At 45.5% G+C, this 13,800-nt stretch overlaps 1 protein-coding gene across 5 annotated transcripts in view; it reads left to right on the plus strand.

Moving 5' to 3' along the window:
- The window catches only part of TSC22D3 (TSC22 domain family member 3), a 65,992-nt gene that overhangs the window by 2,138 nt on the left and 50,054 nt on the right, over positions 1-13,800 (plus strand). The gene's annotated exons all lie outside the window — the stretch shown is intronic.

The raw sequence follows: 13,800 nt of genomic DNA on the forward strand, positions 1-13,800 counted from the left end.
AGGCCTGGCAGGTGTGAGCCCTATTTTAAAAGGTGCCTGCAAAGGCTTTCTGACGGGGACCCCTGGGGCCCTGAAGGTGGGCAGACCCCAGATGGTTTGGAGGTAGCCGAAAGTACCCCCTTCTCAAATGCATACATTTCCGTAATTCCCTTTGGAGATTCCGCCATGGGGTCTTCTGGAGTTGAAAGTTCTACCCTTCTCAAAAGCCCATCTCTCAATGAGCAAACTCAGGTTGAAACTGCAAGGGCTTTTAAATTACTGAGTGGCCCTGACTGACAGTGAGGGCAAGCAAAATGTCAAGACAAATTAAACTGCAGGTGGTGGGAGACGGGGAGGAGAAAATTTTTAAAAACCAGAGACTTGTGAGAATTTCTTGAGCCTCTGGATGGTAGGCATTCACCTCCTCCATGGATCACAGCCTTCAATTTCTAATGTAAGCTAAGCGCAACCCCAGAGAGTACCCTAGGACATCCTGAGTGCCTCAAGAACTATGTGTGGCAGGAGGGTGGATGAATCCATGTCGTTGCAGGCATGTGTCAGAGTAGTGATCAAGCTTTCTAGAAATCCTGCTGGGGAAGCAAGGAGAGGACAAGGCAGGAGAAAAACACAATGGGAAGACCCAAGGCAGCTGCTGTCCTTCAGTTTGAGACACTCTGGCAAGAACCAGTCTCGGGGGAACAACTGGGGCAATTTAGAGGCAGGGGAGACAACGTCAGGAAACCCAGCTATGGGTTTGGTGTCCTTAGCACCATCAGGACAGGGCACCAGCGTGTGTGTGTGTGTGTGTGTGTGTGTGTGTGTGTGTGTGTGTGAAGGCAGGATTTATTCTTCCTCAGCAACACAGGTTATGTAAGAGAAAGACATCACCACTGTGGGAGACCTGGGTTGTAGTACAAGTTACGGCTTCACCCGTTAGTATGAGCCTCAGCAAGTCGCCTGACCTCTGTAAGGTTGCCTTCCTTTTAGCTCTGAGATTCTAGGTTGTAGGCAGGTGGTGTGCCCAGACAAAGTAATAAGAAATTCTGAGCACCTACAAAATATTTGCAGTGCAAGAAGGCTCAAATAGGAAGTTTTAAAAGCAATCGAGAAAAGCAGGCGCTATCCTTACTTAATGTTAAGAGCAGATTTGTCTCCCTTGCCCCAAGACAAAGCCACCATTGCCTCCCCCTCAGCCCAGCCCCAGTGGTTCTGGGCAAGACAAGCAGGGCTGCTAACTTCGTTAATGTTATTATAACAAGTTGTATTTCTCGGGCATTTTCGACACCATTGAAGCCCTTTCTCATCTATTATTTTACTTTAGGCATCAAATTATCTTATTGTCTAAAATAAAGCAGGCTGAATTTTTAAAAATAATAAAATAAACCCAGCTGTGGACAGAAAGGTTTCAAGGGAATCTTCATTTCTGGTGAAAGATTAATACAAGTGTATTCAGCCCATAGACCCTGAAACCCTGCCGAGCGAAAGCCCTAACAGGCTCCTAAGGATCCTGCCTGTCTCTGTTGGAGAGTGGCAGTGGGGGAGGGGTAGGAGAAAAACCTGGAAAGAGCGATCCTAGCATTTGCATTTGTTCAACTGGGAGAGAAACTGCCACTCCAGGGTTTAGGAAAGTGTGAGAAGGGGCGCTTCCTCTGGTTCTGGGCCTAAGAGGGTCAAGCCTGGGTGAGAGAAGTGTGAGGCTAAAAGCCTGAGATCAAAGTGTTTACTTGTGCCACACCTCGGGAGCATCCCGGTTGTTTGGGTTTGTGAAAAGGGAATACCTCCTTTGTCATCTACTCCACTAACATGAGTTTATTGACTCTTAATTCTTGGCAAAGCCTGGAAATGCAACAGGTTGGATATGTAGGGGGGTGGTGTTGGTTGAGGGAAGAAGGCAAATTGTAGAAAAGGTGTATGTGAGCACCCTGCCTTCTTCGATCAGAGCAACTCACTCAGCGTTCAAAACCACTGAGTAGCTAACCAGCAAGCTCTGAGGCTTCCCTGAGGCTGGGGAGTAACAGGGTCCTGTGGTAACAGTCTTGTAGTTCTAAGAGGACAAAGCATTCTCTTGCTTTTTTTTTCCCTCCTGACACAGGGTCTCACTCTGTCACCCAGGCTGGAGTGCAGTTGCGTGATCACAGCTCACTGCAGTCTCAAACTCCTGGGCTCAATCAATCAATCCCACTTCAGCCTCCCGAGTAGCTGGGATTATAGGCACACACCACCAACCGGCTAATTTTTATATTTTTTATACAGACAGGGTCTTGCCATATTGCCCAGGCTGGTCTCGAACTCTTGGGCTCAAGCGATCCACCCACCTCAGCCTCCCAAAGTGCCAGGATCACGGGTGTGAGCCACTGATCCCCTCCTGTTTTCCTTGACAACTGGGACCTTAGAGACTGGAGATTCTGAATTCAGTTTAGGTTTTGCCCAGTATTACATGCTCATTAGCAAACAAGAAGACCATTATTGCTGGTCATGGGGCTTCTCTAATATCTGTGGTGGACAGCCTTCTCCTAAGTGAACATTTGCCTTCTTCATTAATTTCCCTGGATTTCTATCATCGTACTTCAGCCATTGTTTTTACTCTTATTCCATTTAATGATTTGACATTTCAGGTTCCTGTTGGGTGTTTTTTTTTCCTCTGCCAACTTTCAAGGCCTCTTCTGCTGAAGAAGCTACTCTCCCCACCCCTCCTCCTGCATTCTATTCCCCTGCTGAGAGGGCTCCTATATTCTTGGGAAGAAGGGCAGGGCACATTCTAGATTTATATCTGCTTTATCTGCTTTGACCTGTCCCTGGCTCCCAGCTTGGTTCTTGGTTTCCTTGGAACACAAGAGTGTAAGCAATTTGAGGGTAGGGCTGTGTTTTACTTGCTTGGTCTTCCCTTGCTTTCAGTTATACAGCCAATATTCAATAAAGGCTTCTTTGGTTGGATGACTACTTTGGTACCTTGTAAAGATTTTACAGCTCCATTCTGTGCTAGTTTTCCTTCTTAAGGTTTAAAAGTTGTTTTCCTTCCGTTTTAACCACATGCAGTAAGTCTCATAGCCTGGTGGAGGTCCTGATAGACAGTACTGTGTATATACACACGAATCAGTGAGTATGGGCATGCAGCCTGTTGGAATGTAAACGGTGCCTGTATACTACTGGGTTGGGGGTGAGGTGTATTTTAAACATCATCCCTCCAATCTGGTGTTATGTAACTGATAACTATAATAGATTAACAACTAACACTTACTGAACATTCACAGTGTATACTAAGTGTTATATCTGTGTAATCTCATTTAATATTTACACTAATTCTATGGAATGGATACTATTTATTTATTTATTTATTTAGAGACAAGTCTTGCTCTATCACCCAGGCTGGAGTGCAGTGGCATGATCTCAGCTCACTGCAACCTTCACCTCCTGGGTTCAAGCAATTCTCCTGTCTCAGCCTCTCCAGTAGCTGGGACTACAGGCTCACACCACCACACCCAGCTAATTTTTGTTTTTTAGCAGAGACAAGGTTTCACCATATTGGTCAGGCTAGTCTCGAACTCCTGACCTCAAATGATCCACCCACCTCGGCCTCTCAAAGTGCTGGGATTACAGGCATAAGCCAGCACGCCAGGCAGAATGGGTACTATTATCACCCATTTTCATTTTATAAAGAAGGAAATTGAGGCTTGGAAAAAATTAAGTAGCTTGCCCAATGCCTCACAAAGAAGAGTAGAGCCTGAATTGTCTGTGAAGAAAGAATTGTTAAGAACACTAAGTAACTAAACTAATGCTAAAGAAATTCTTCGAACACTTAAGAATTGTCTATGAAGCAGAGGTAAATGTGAGCTCAGAACTTTTCCAAATTATCAAAAATGTCCATTTGACCTTCCTTCCTATTAGGTAGGAAAACCAACCATCCTAGTGCTGGGATACAGGACTGCTTGTGCTCAAACTGGAACAGTCCTAGGGAAACTGAGATGCTTCGTCACCATATTATTAGGGGACTCCACCTTGTTATTTGTATATGCTTCTAATGCTGGAAAACTTAGGCGGCAGATAGAATATTCTGGGCAAACAGCAGAAGTTTCCAATTTTAACATAGCATATGAAAAAGCTTCCTGGCTGGGTGCAGTGGCTCATGCCTGTAATTCGAGCACTTTGGGAGGCTGAGGCAGGCAGATAACCTGAGGTCAGGAGTTCAAGACCAGCCTGGCCAAGATGGCAAAACCCTGTCTCTACTAAACATATAAAAATTAGGGGGGCTTGGTTGCGTACTCCTGTTATCCCAGCTACCCAGGAGGCTGAGGCAGGAGAATCGCTGGAACCCAGGGAGCAGAGGCTGCAGTGAGCTGAGATTGCACCACTGCACTCCAGCCTGGGCAACAGAGCAAGACCCGGTCTCAAAAAAAAAAAAATCTTCCTTTTTTCCTTAGTTGACATTTGAAGAGCCTTCCTTAATTCTCTGACCTGTAAGGTATAACAAACTGGAATTGGAGCTTTGTCAGTATTTGTTGTGATTGTTGTTGCTATAACCTTAAATTTATTCTAAGATTTTACCCAAAACTTTTTAATCAGCTCTACTGTACCTTTGGCCCCAGAGCATAGCTGGCTAGTGTGGTCTGAAATACTCTGGATCCAAGTTACCTTCTGGCTCTAAAAAGCCTAGAATTCTACCTTTAAGCCTCTGACCTGGTCCCAACTGGTTCCCATGCATAGATGCTCAGAAAATAATAAAATAGCAAACATTTCTAATTGCTTTAGGTGTGCTAATTCATTAAATATCCCCTATTAATATGGTAACAAAGGGGAAGGATATACATTTGGAGATCAGGTTTTCAAGAAAAATTTGTGCAAAAAATTATTTGTGCGTCTCTCAGTGAGTCTGAGAACAAGTAATTTCATAATGTATATTCCTGGACCTGGCTTCTGAGGAGGTGGCCACTCACAAGGTGTGATTTGAGTGGCTGCCTGCTGTAGTGCCTAAGTTCATAGTATTTAAGATTCAGTTCTCTGTCCATGTAGCATCTAAAACTCCTCTCCCAGAGCACCGCTAGTATGCAGACCACACTGTGAGAAACCCTGTATTAGAGATTGCAACCCATTGTCAACTAATTTACCATTTGATTTTGAGGATGGAGTTACTTGCTGTAGAGCGGTTTTGGGTTTCTATGTGGTTAAGCCTGTCATTCTTTGCCTTTGTGATTTTTGCTTTTGGTATCAAGCTTCAAAAGTCCTTTCATAGCCCAAAGTAATTTAAAATAACTATTTCCTGAGTGCCTAGTGGTCTGACAAAGAATAGGCATTCTTGGATTAAGGGACATTCTCCATTAAAAACACAAATGCATTTGCAAACTTAACATTCATGGTTTGGATACTTCATGAGAACTCTGACTTGTAAGAAACTGTCTTTTTGCTGAGGCACAGATGTGAATCACATATGCCAGGAGGCTAGTATGTGGAGACCCATCCTTTCACCAATGAGTGAACTTGGTGCCCTATCCCACATCTACTAGTTTGTGTGTGTGTGTGTGTGTGTGTGTGTGTGTGTGTGAAAGAGAGAGATGTATTATATGTATATATTGTACATAATACATATATAATAGTGGTAAAATATATATAACATAAAATTTGCCATTTTAACCATTTTTAAGTGTATGATTCAGTGGCATTAGCTACATTCACAATGTTGTGTAACCCATCACCATTCCCAAAACTCTGTCATCATCCCAAACAAAAACTCTGTACCCATTAAATAATAACTCTCCATTTCCCCATTTCCACCTCCCACTACCCTCGGTAACCTCTATTCTATTTTCTGTCACTATCGATTTGCCTATTTAGATATTTCATATAAATGGAACCATACAATATTTTGTGTTTGGCTTCTATCACTCAGCATGTTTTCAGAGTTCATCCATGTTGTAGCACGTATTGGTGCTTCATTCTTTTTACGGCCGAATAAAATGCTATTATATGGATATACCACTTTCGCTTATCCATTCACCTGTCAGTGAACACTTAGATTGTTTCCCTTTTTTGACTACTATGAAGAATGCTGCTATGAACACTGGTGTACAAGTATCTGTTTGAGTCCCTGCTTTCAGTTCTTTGGTGTATATACCTAGGAGTGGCATTGGCCGGCACCTACTTTCAACACAATTTTGTGGTCTACTGCTCGTAGTTCACACATATGTAGGAACCTGTCATAAAGTGAGCAAATGTCTCAGGGCATTCTTCGAGGAGAATGTTCCCTCTCTAAGCCAGCTGCTGGCACTAGTAATTACAATGAAAAAGAAAGCTAGGAAGTTTAGTAAAGTGATAGTGCTGCCTGGAAATAGATGTTTTATGGAGGAAATGACATGCTTTAGAGATTGCATCTGTGAGTTAGAGACTGGGAAAAGTTTTAGTGTGTATCTCTCATGAATGGCCAAGATCTAGCGTATCTTTTAAAAGAGGGAGAGTAACATATGACACCATTACTTGCCATTAACTACTTCATATTATTTATCAGACCTCTGGTCATGGTGACAGCTCACTGGGAATAGGGTCCCATGGGACTGGAATGTGGCAAAGCCAAGTTTGGAGGAGAGAGGTAGAGAGATGGGGCTAGAGTCCATGGAAGGGCTAGCTTGGGTGGGCTGTTACAGCACAGGGACCGGACAGCATGAGAGTTCAAGAGGTCTGTTTGGAAGGTTCATGCTCTTAAAGAAAGGTGGGAAGCACAGAGCATGAATTTCATCTACTCCTCAGTTTCTGCCAGGAGTGGACCCATGTGAGTCCACACCTAGGTAAATAATGCTTTCCAGGGTGACCTTAGTTTTCTTCCCTGCCTAAAGAAAAGGTTAACAGTCCTGCTTATATTTGCACTTGCAGATAAACTAACAAGCTCTCCATTCCAGGTAGAGTGTTGGCTCCTTTCCATATTAGGTCCTGAAGGCCAAGGAGTCTGGGTAAAATGGAGATGGATGTATCTGGCCAAGACTGCCAAGACCTCTAGGCCTCCTGGGTGATGGAACCCTGCAGAGTTCTTGCACCCTCGCCTTGTGGGTTGGTTGGGAGGAATGAGGTTGGCCATGTTTGCACCTGGTGGTGGCTGTTGCGCTGTTTGCTGATTGTGATTCTGCTCCTACCTGAACTTTCTCCTCTTCTTATGTAAGGCATCCCTCAAGATAACTGTAAAGCTATAATCTGCCATAGCTGGTTGGGTTTGCATAACAAATTGGTTGGTGTCGTGCAGTAGCCTGTTGAGCCCTGGAGAAACCAATGTGCTAAGTTAGGACTAAAGCTTAGGTTCACTTGATGGGGTATTTTGTGTGCCCAGCGCACTCAAGGGAGAGCAGTCCATGACCACAGGGGTCAGAAAGATGAAATTTCCTTTTAAATAAAGAGAGCAAAAAAGGCTCAGAACATACTGTGCTGTCCCAAAGCCTGCAATAATGGGACATTGCTGTAGCACCACAGCTTTGGCAGAGAAGGCCCTCTGTAGAACCCCATGGGCTAGCAGGAGCCCCATGAAGGCCGGAAGGCTAGATCCCAGTTTCAGGGCAACCTAGGTGTGATAAAGAGTCATGTCAGGGAAAATGTCTTTTGGAGGCCACTGTCTAACATACTGAAATCCAGCTTAACTAGAGTTGAAGTGGGGCTAAGATGGGATCCGTGAGAGTAGAAAGCAAGCTTTTCCCGATGCTATTCCAGGCAGGAGGGAATTTTATCAGCAGGCAAGGCAAGTTCACTTGTACCTTCTAGCTGAAAATTCCTGCCTCAAAGTAGCTGTGGCCCTTCTGGAAACTGTATAAGAGTCGTTAAGATCCCAGCCAGCACAGGAGACTGAATGGAAAGCTTCGCATTGTGCAGACACTAGCCCAAGGGAAAACAAGAGCTGGAAGCAAGCTTGATCAGTGATGACCCAGGCTCACCATTGGCCTTCCTCTCCTGGGAGCCACTTTCTTCAAATAGGTACAGCCTGAAATCGGGCCCCTGCCTATGGACAGAGCACCATAGGGACCTTCCCATCCTTCCTTGAAGGAAGACTTTACTCACAGAATATCCTTGATTATACAACCCACTTCATCTAATCTCTTCAGGGGAGATGGAGAGCAGCTGCTCACGGCTTAGGGGTCTGGCCTGGATTCCTGCTCCCTGCTATCTAGGCTGGTGACTGGCTGGAGCTATCCCTAAGGAAGAAGAGGAGAAGTGAGAGGAAAGGAAGCAACTCCAACGGCTCCTTCCTGGCTTACCCCCATCCCAAGACACCCCTCATTCAGTGCTGCCGTTTAGCCTCATTCCCAGACTAGGCTGGGCATAGGCCAGCCCAAGGGCCCTGACTCATAACTAGCATAGTGTCTTATGTAAGAGAGCCAGGTTACTGAGGCATCACACTGCTGCTTCTGCTTGCTCAGTGGTATGCTTCCCTGGGGGCAGGCATTTGGAAGCCTGCTGGGGGTCCAAGTCAAGCTCATCATACTTCCCAAGGAAAAGCCTACTCTCCTCGGTGTCAGGCAAGCGCTCTGCTCAGAGGCAAATGCCAGGCCACAAAGCCTGCCCCTGCCCCACCCTCAGCCCCCACATTCAGCGGTAAATTTAAGCAGACAGGCAAGCTGGAGTGAACTTAGTTTGGCTTGAGGCATTTTGGAGGTGACAGGGAGGAACCTACTATCACCTGATAATGCGCTGCTAAAGAAACTGCATGGTGCACAGAGAGGCCCCAGAACAGGTCGCAGAAGTCCCTCTTCATTTTGCATCTGCTTGTGGTTCAGAAACTATTGGTTGGGCTGGGGCAGGAGGGAATGGGGGCCTCCTCCAGGCTAACTGACACCAAGTGAAAGGGTTTACCGGAAGCTGGAGGGGCTTTACCGGAAGTTGGAGGAGCTGTTTAAAGGAAGGCCTTTCAAGAGCCAATTCCCAGTCCATGCTCCATGAAGTCTCAAAGTCCCCAGGTTGACCTGAATTCACAATGATTCTTAGCTCTCTGCCTGGTCTATTCAGAAAATTACATTACCCGCTTAGTGGAACTGAGTCCCCAGTGAAGTTAGTATTGCCAGATTCTATGACAGGTTTCTCTAATAAGGAATATGACTATCTGCAGCACAGAATATCCCCATCAATTTAATATTCCACTAGCTCAAGGTTTGTGATTGAACCAATAGCTCCTCTTCTTCTCTTTGCTTGTCTTTGCCCCAGCTTGTCTCACATGTGTTGCCATCAGGCAAATGGCTCACAGGCTGAGAGTAGGTAGGGATACTGCTCTCCACTCCAAGAAAGAGAGAAAGAAACAGGGAAATAAAGTCAAAAAGGTGGTGTGGGAATTACCAGCAGGCATGATTTGTATCCAAAGATGACTCATTAGTCCTTGAGTAAGCTCAAGACTACCATCTCAGGGCTCAGAAGAGCTGGGCACCCCTAATACCCCAGATCACAGAATCCAGTGAAAATTGAGGGACCTGAGATGGAGATGCAGAATTTTCCTTTGTGGAACTCCTCCCAAGCTTCCAGTCCCTTGCTTCTCCCTATCCCCTCTGCCTTTTTGGTTCATAGGCTGTAGCAGTAAAAAAGAAAAATAAACAAAGAAAACAAAACAAAGAAATAATAAGAAAAAGAACTGCTCAGTTGTAAGGCAACTTAATCTACCTGCCTAGGTGCACGGAAAAATGAATGATGGCAGCACCTCATTCGGCCTTGTACCAAAGTGACCAGGCACTTCAATTAATCAATCCATCATTTATTGACCAAGGGCCTGCTATTTATTGAGCACCGACTGAGGATTTATTGAAAGTCTATCTTGCTAAGCACTGTAAAGGACACAGTAGATGTCAGAGGCTAGGATCAGGGCTCTGAGGAGCTGAGAGTATAGCAGGAAGGAGTGGAGCAGCTGCATCCAAGGCCAGCAGGAAATAAAGCACTGGTGTGGTTGCAGGCTTCTGAGAACCCAGTCCAGCCTCCTACTCCTTAAGGGAAAGGCCTAAGCTTACTGCTCCTGGGGTCCACAGGTCTGGAGCTTGGATGGTGCCAAAGCAAACTAGGAAGGGAGAGTCTCTTTATGGCGGTGGCTTCCAGCAGGGCCTCAAAGAATGGGTTGGCTTTGGCACAGTGGGAAGCGGGGAAGCTTTCTGATTGGGAGAGGGGAGGAGAACCTCGCTAATCCAGCAGGGCTCTTGACTAGGAAGGGGCTGGCCTGTGGTGGGGACACTTTTGATTCCTTCTGGGCTGAAACGCAGATTCACCATTGATTTAGGAACAAGAGAGAAAGGCCCACGCTGTCCCTCCTCTCATTGCCCCTCTCTGATACAGGACAAGCCGTGCCCTAGCACCCTCTCCTCAGGAACCTGGGCTAGCCCTGGGGAGGCAGAAGCCTTTGGGACCTGGGAGTAGGAAGGCACCTCCCCCTTATCCTGGAGAAAGCCCAACAGAACAAGGAGAGTTGAGCAGGGTAGAACCAGGATGTGCAGTCGAGGGTGGGCACCAAAGGAGCCTAGGAGCTGTGGCTTTCCATCTGTGCAGCTCTGGCTTCGGTCTCCACAAGGCCCCTTCTGAGGTGGATAACAGAAGCAGGGGTGTGTCATGGTGCTACCATAAGAATATATAAACCATCCGCCCAAATCTCTCTGAAAAACAATTGCTGATGGCCCTGCAGGGTGACATTTTTACCTTGTTTGCACCCTGGTCAAACCCTTCTTCCCAGGTAACCTATAAATGAAAGCCTCAGGGTAGGGTTGAGAAAGGTAAGAAGCCTCAAGCTGATGGAACAGGGGTGGCAAAAGGAAACAGCCTCAGGTAAACTGGGGAAGAAAGGTGTTGTTTATGGTTAATGTTCCATCCTCACTCTCTGGGGCCCTCTTCCCAGGTTAGTGTCTTGGACACATCTGTCCCCACATCCTTTCCCACCAGTACTCTGGAGAATTCATGTTTAAGTTCATAAACAGCTTCAGTCAAGAACAAATATTCATTGCACGCTTTCGTTAGCCAGACTCAGTGGCAAGTACTGGGGATATAATAAGAAACACACAAGGCCGGGCACAGTGGCTCATGCCTATAATCCCAGCACTTTGGCAGGCCAAGGCGGGTGGATCACGAGGTCAAGAGATCGAGACCATCCTGGTCAACATGGTGAAACCCTGTCTTTACTAAACATACAAAAAATTAGCTGAGCATGGTGGCGCGCACCTGTAGTCCCAGCTACTCAGGAGGCTGAGGCAGGAGAATTGCTTGAACCCAGGAGGCTGAGGTTGTGATGAGCCGAGATGTGCCATTGCACTCCAGCCTAGGTAACAAGAGCGAAACTCCATCTCAAAAAAAAAAAAAAAAAAAAAAAGAAAGAAAGAAAAGAAACACATAAAAGCTGTCATGGAACAGTCAACAGAATGGGGGAGACAGGCATTAAGCAGATAGTCACGCTAATGAAGTATAGTTACAAACTAGATGCTAAGAGAGAAAAGGAATAGGCTTCTGTCAGAGTATAACAAAGGGTCAGAAAAGGCTTCCTGAAGAAGTTATATTTGAACTAAAGAAATGAGTCTCTAACGCTGAAATTCTAATCATCAGACCCAGGCCAAAGGTGATTGTTTTTGGATAGAAGACTTTCTGAGGAACCCCTAAAGTCATACCATGTAGGTAGTTCTCACTCCCCTGGAAATACCTCTAGGCCATGAGTAGCCGGCAGGTCCTAAAGGGGAGGACTGACAATGTTCTGTCAAGAGGAAGAGATGAGTTTGAAGCCCATGGGGTAACTAGTATTTAATGTCATCCTTTGCTAAAAATAGTCCATGACAGTATGGAAATGTGTAAAGGCTAGCCCTGGGGACCAGTGATAAAGTGGGTATAGCCTGTGGGAAGGAAAATTTGTTTTTGTAAATTATTTACTGAGTTATGAACGCTTTTCATTGTACAGAGGCAGTGGGGCACAGAGCTTCAGGCTGCACTCCTTTCTGGGTCCCAAGGTGTACATTTTCTGGGCTGCAAATATCAGATATTTGTCCAGGCTGAAAAATAGCTTGAAGAAGGGGAGGGAGGCTAAACTTCCTTCTGGGAAGGACAAATAAATTGATCAAGAGGCCCCAAGGAGTGTTCATTTGAGAGAGGTAGCCCCTCTCTCAAATGGCCCACCACAATGGCAAGGCAGATGATGGCTAACAGCTCAGCGTGATCCAAGGGAATCCGATTGTGAAGGGTCAGGAAAAGGCCAACAGGACTTGTTTAGCCAGCAGGAGGCAAACCTGGGACTTTAGGGACCTGTGGGGCTAAGCTAAAGGAACTAAGATTATTGATCTATGAGAAGTTTAAGGGTGGAGTAGAAGGTGGTAGAGAGCAAGAAGAGAGGTTGGTCTTGAAATATAAGAGAAGTACCTGTGCGGGTTTTTTTTTTTTTTTTTAAAAAGCAAATATAAGAAAAGTCACAACTCAGAGACAGTGACTAGCTGTTTGCCAATCACACTGGGACGAGAACAAGAGGAAATAGGCCTACGTTGTAGCATGAAGAATTGAGATTAGATAGCAGAAAGAACTTCCTGACTGCAAGCATTCAGAGGAGCTGAACAAAATTACCAAGGGATATTGTACATAATTTATACATATGGGGAAGGTGGTGATAGTAGTGATAAAGAATTGAATAAAAGTGTGAGAGTCCTGGTTTTATAAGATCCATGGTCAGAAGTGGACAGACAGGTGGGGAAAGCAAAGGGATCAGGAGCAGGTGCTTATAAGAAAAAAGAAAGTGTATGTGTGAAAGGTGGAGGTGTTTTCATGAAACTACTTTCATTATGAAAATGTCAATGAAATTTCCATTGGAGATAAGTCAGTAAAACTAGCATACGTTCTCCTGTAACTGGAATAGTGTGGGAGAATGGACTAAGAAGCTATTAGGGCCCCTTCTAGCATCCTTCAGCTCTGTTGTCTCCTGGATATATTAGTCTTAAGGGGGCCTCCCATCTTCTACATTCTAACAATTTTAGAGCACACTTCTCTGCTGGGGCATTGGAGTAAGGCCGCCCACCCCAAGTACTTGTTGCTGACTACAATGTTTTCCTTTTCATGCACACAAACAAGATTAGACATAGGGTATACAAATTAAATACAAAGGATACAGTTGCAAACAGCAAACCATGCAGGATCCCTGCCACAGGAAACTTACAATTTGATGGTGGAGACAGACATCAAATAGTAATTACACAAATAACAACATCATTACAATTGATGGTAATGAGGGAAAAGTGCAGGAAGTCGGGAGAACACAGGCTAAGGGGACTTCACCCAGAATTAGAAAATCCACAAAAGAAAATTCATCATGTAAAGACCTGGGGCACTGCATGTGCCCCGCTGTGAGTGATTCTTGCCCAAAAATCAGTAGCGGAAAGGCAAAATGAACCCAGTCACTGCTAATGCCCTAAGATGTGGATTTTGAAGCTCCTCGTCTCACTGAAGCCCTGTCAGATAGGAGCAGGGAAATTTTCTCACTGCCAATATCAGGCAGCCTTGATTTAGGCGAGTAAGGGTCATAATGACCCGTCAGCTGACAATCAGGATCTGGAAGACTGTGAAGAGCTCATCACCTGTCAAGTGTACAGGATGGAGGTCAGTGAAGAGAAGAAAGAATCAATGCAGTGAAAATTGCACTTGAAATTGACCCCCAGCAGTGGCCATGTCTCCAAAATCCTGTGCCCTCAGTCTCCTCTTTAAATGTGGGAGGCTTTCCTGGTAAATTCTGGTATTAGCCACAAAGGTGCACCCCAGGGCCTTTGAGCAGGAGCCTGGTCCTGGGGCACCAGGATCCTAGAGAGGTGAGATTCCACTCTGTTTTTCCCTGTCCCTCTCTCAGAGGAAGTTCTAGACCTTGTGAGGACCTAG

Source organism: Sapajus apella, unplaced genomic scaffold (genome assembly GCF_009761245.1).
Source record: "Sapajus apella isolate SASKATOON/1434 unplaced genomic scaffold, GSC_monkey_1.0 scaffold73, whole genome shotgun sequence".
Lineage (NCBI taxonomy): Eukaryota > Metazoa > Chordata > Mammalia > Primates > Cebidae > Sapajus > Sapajus apella.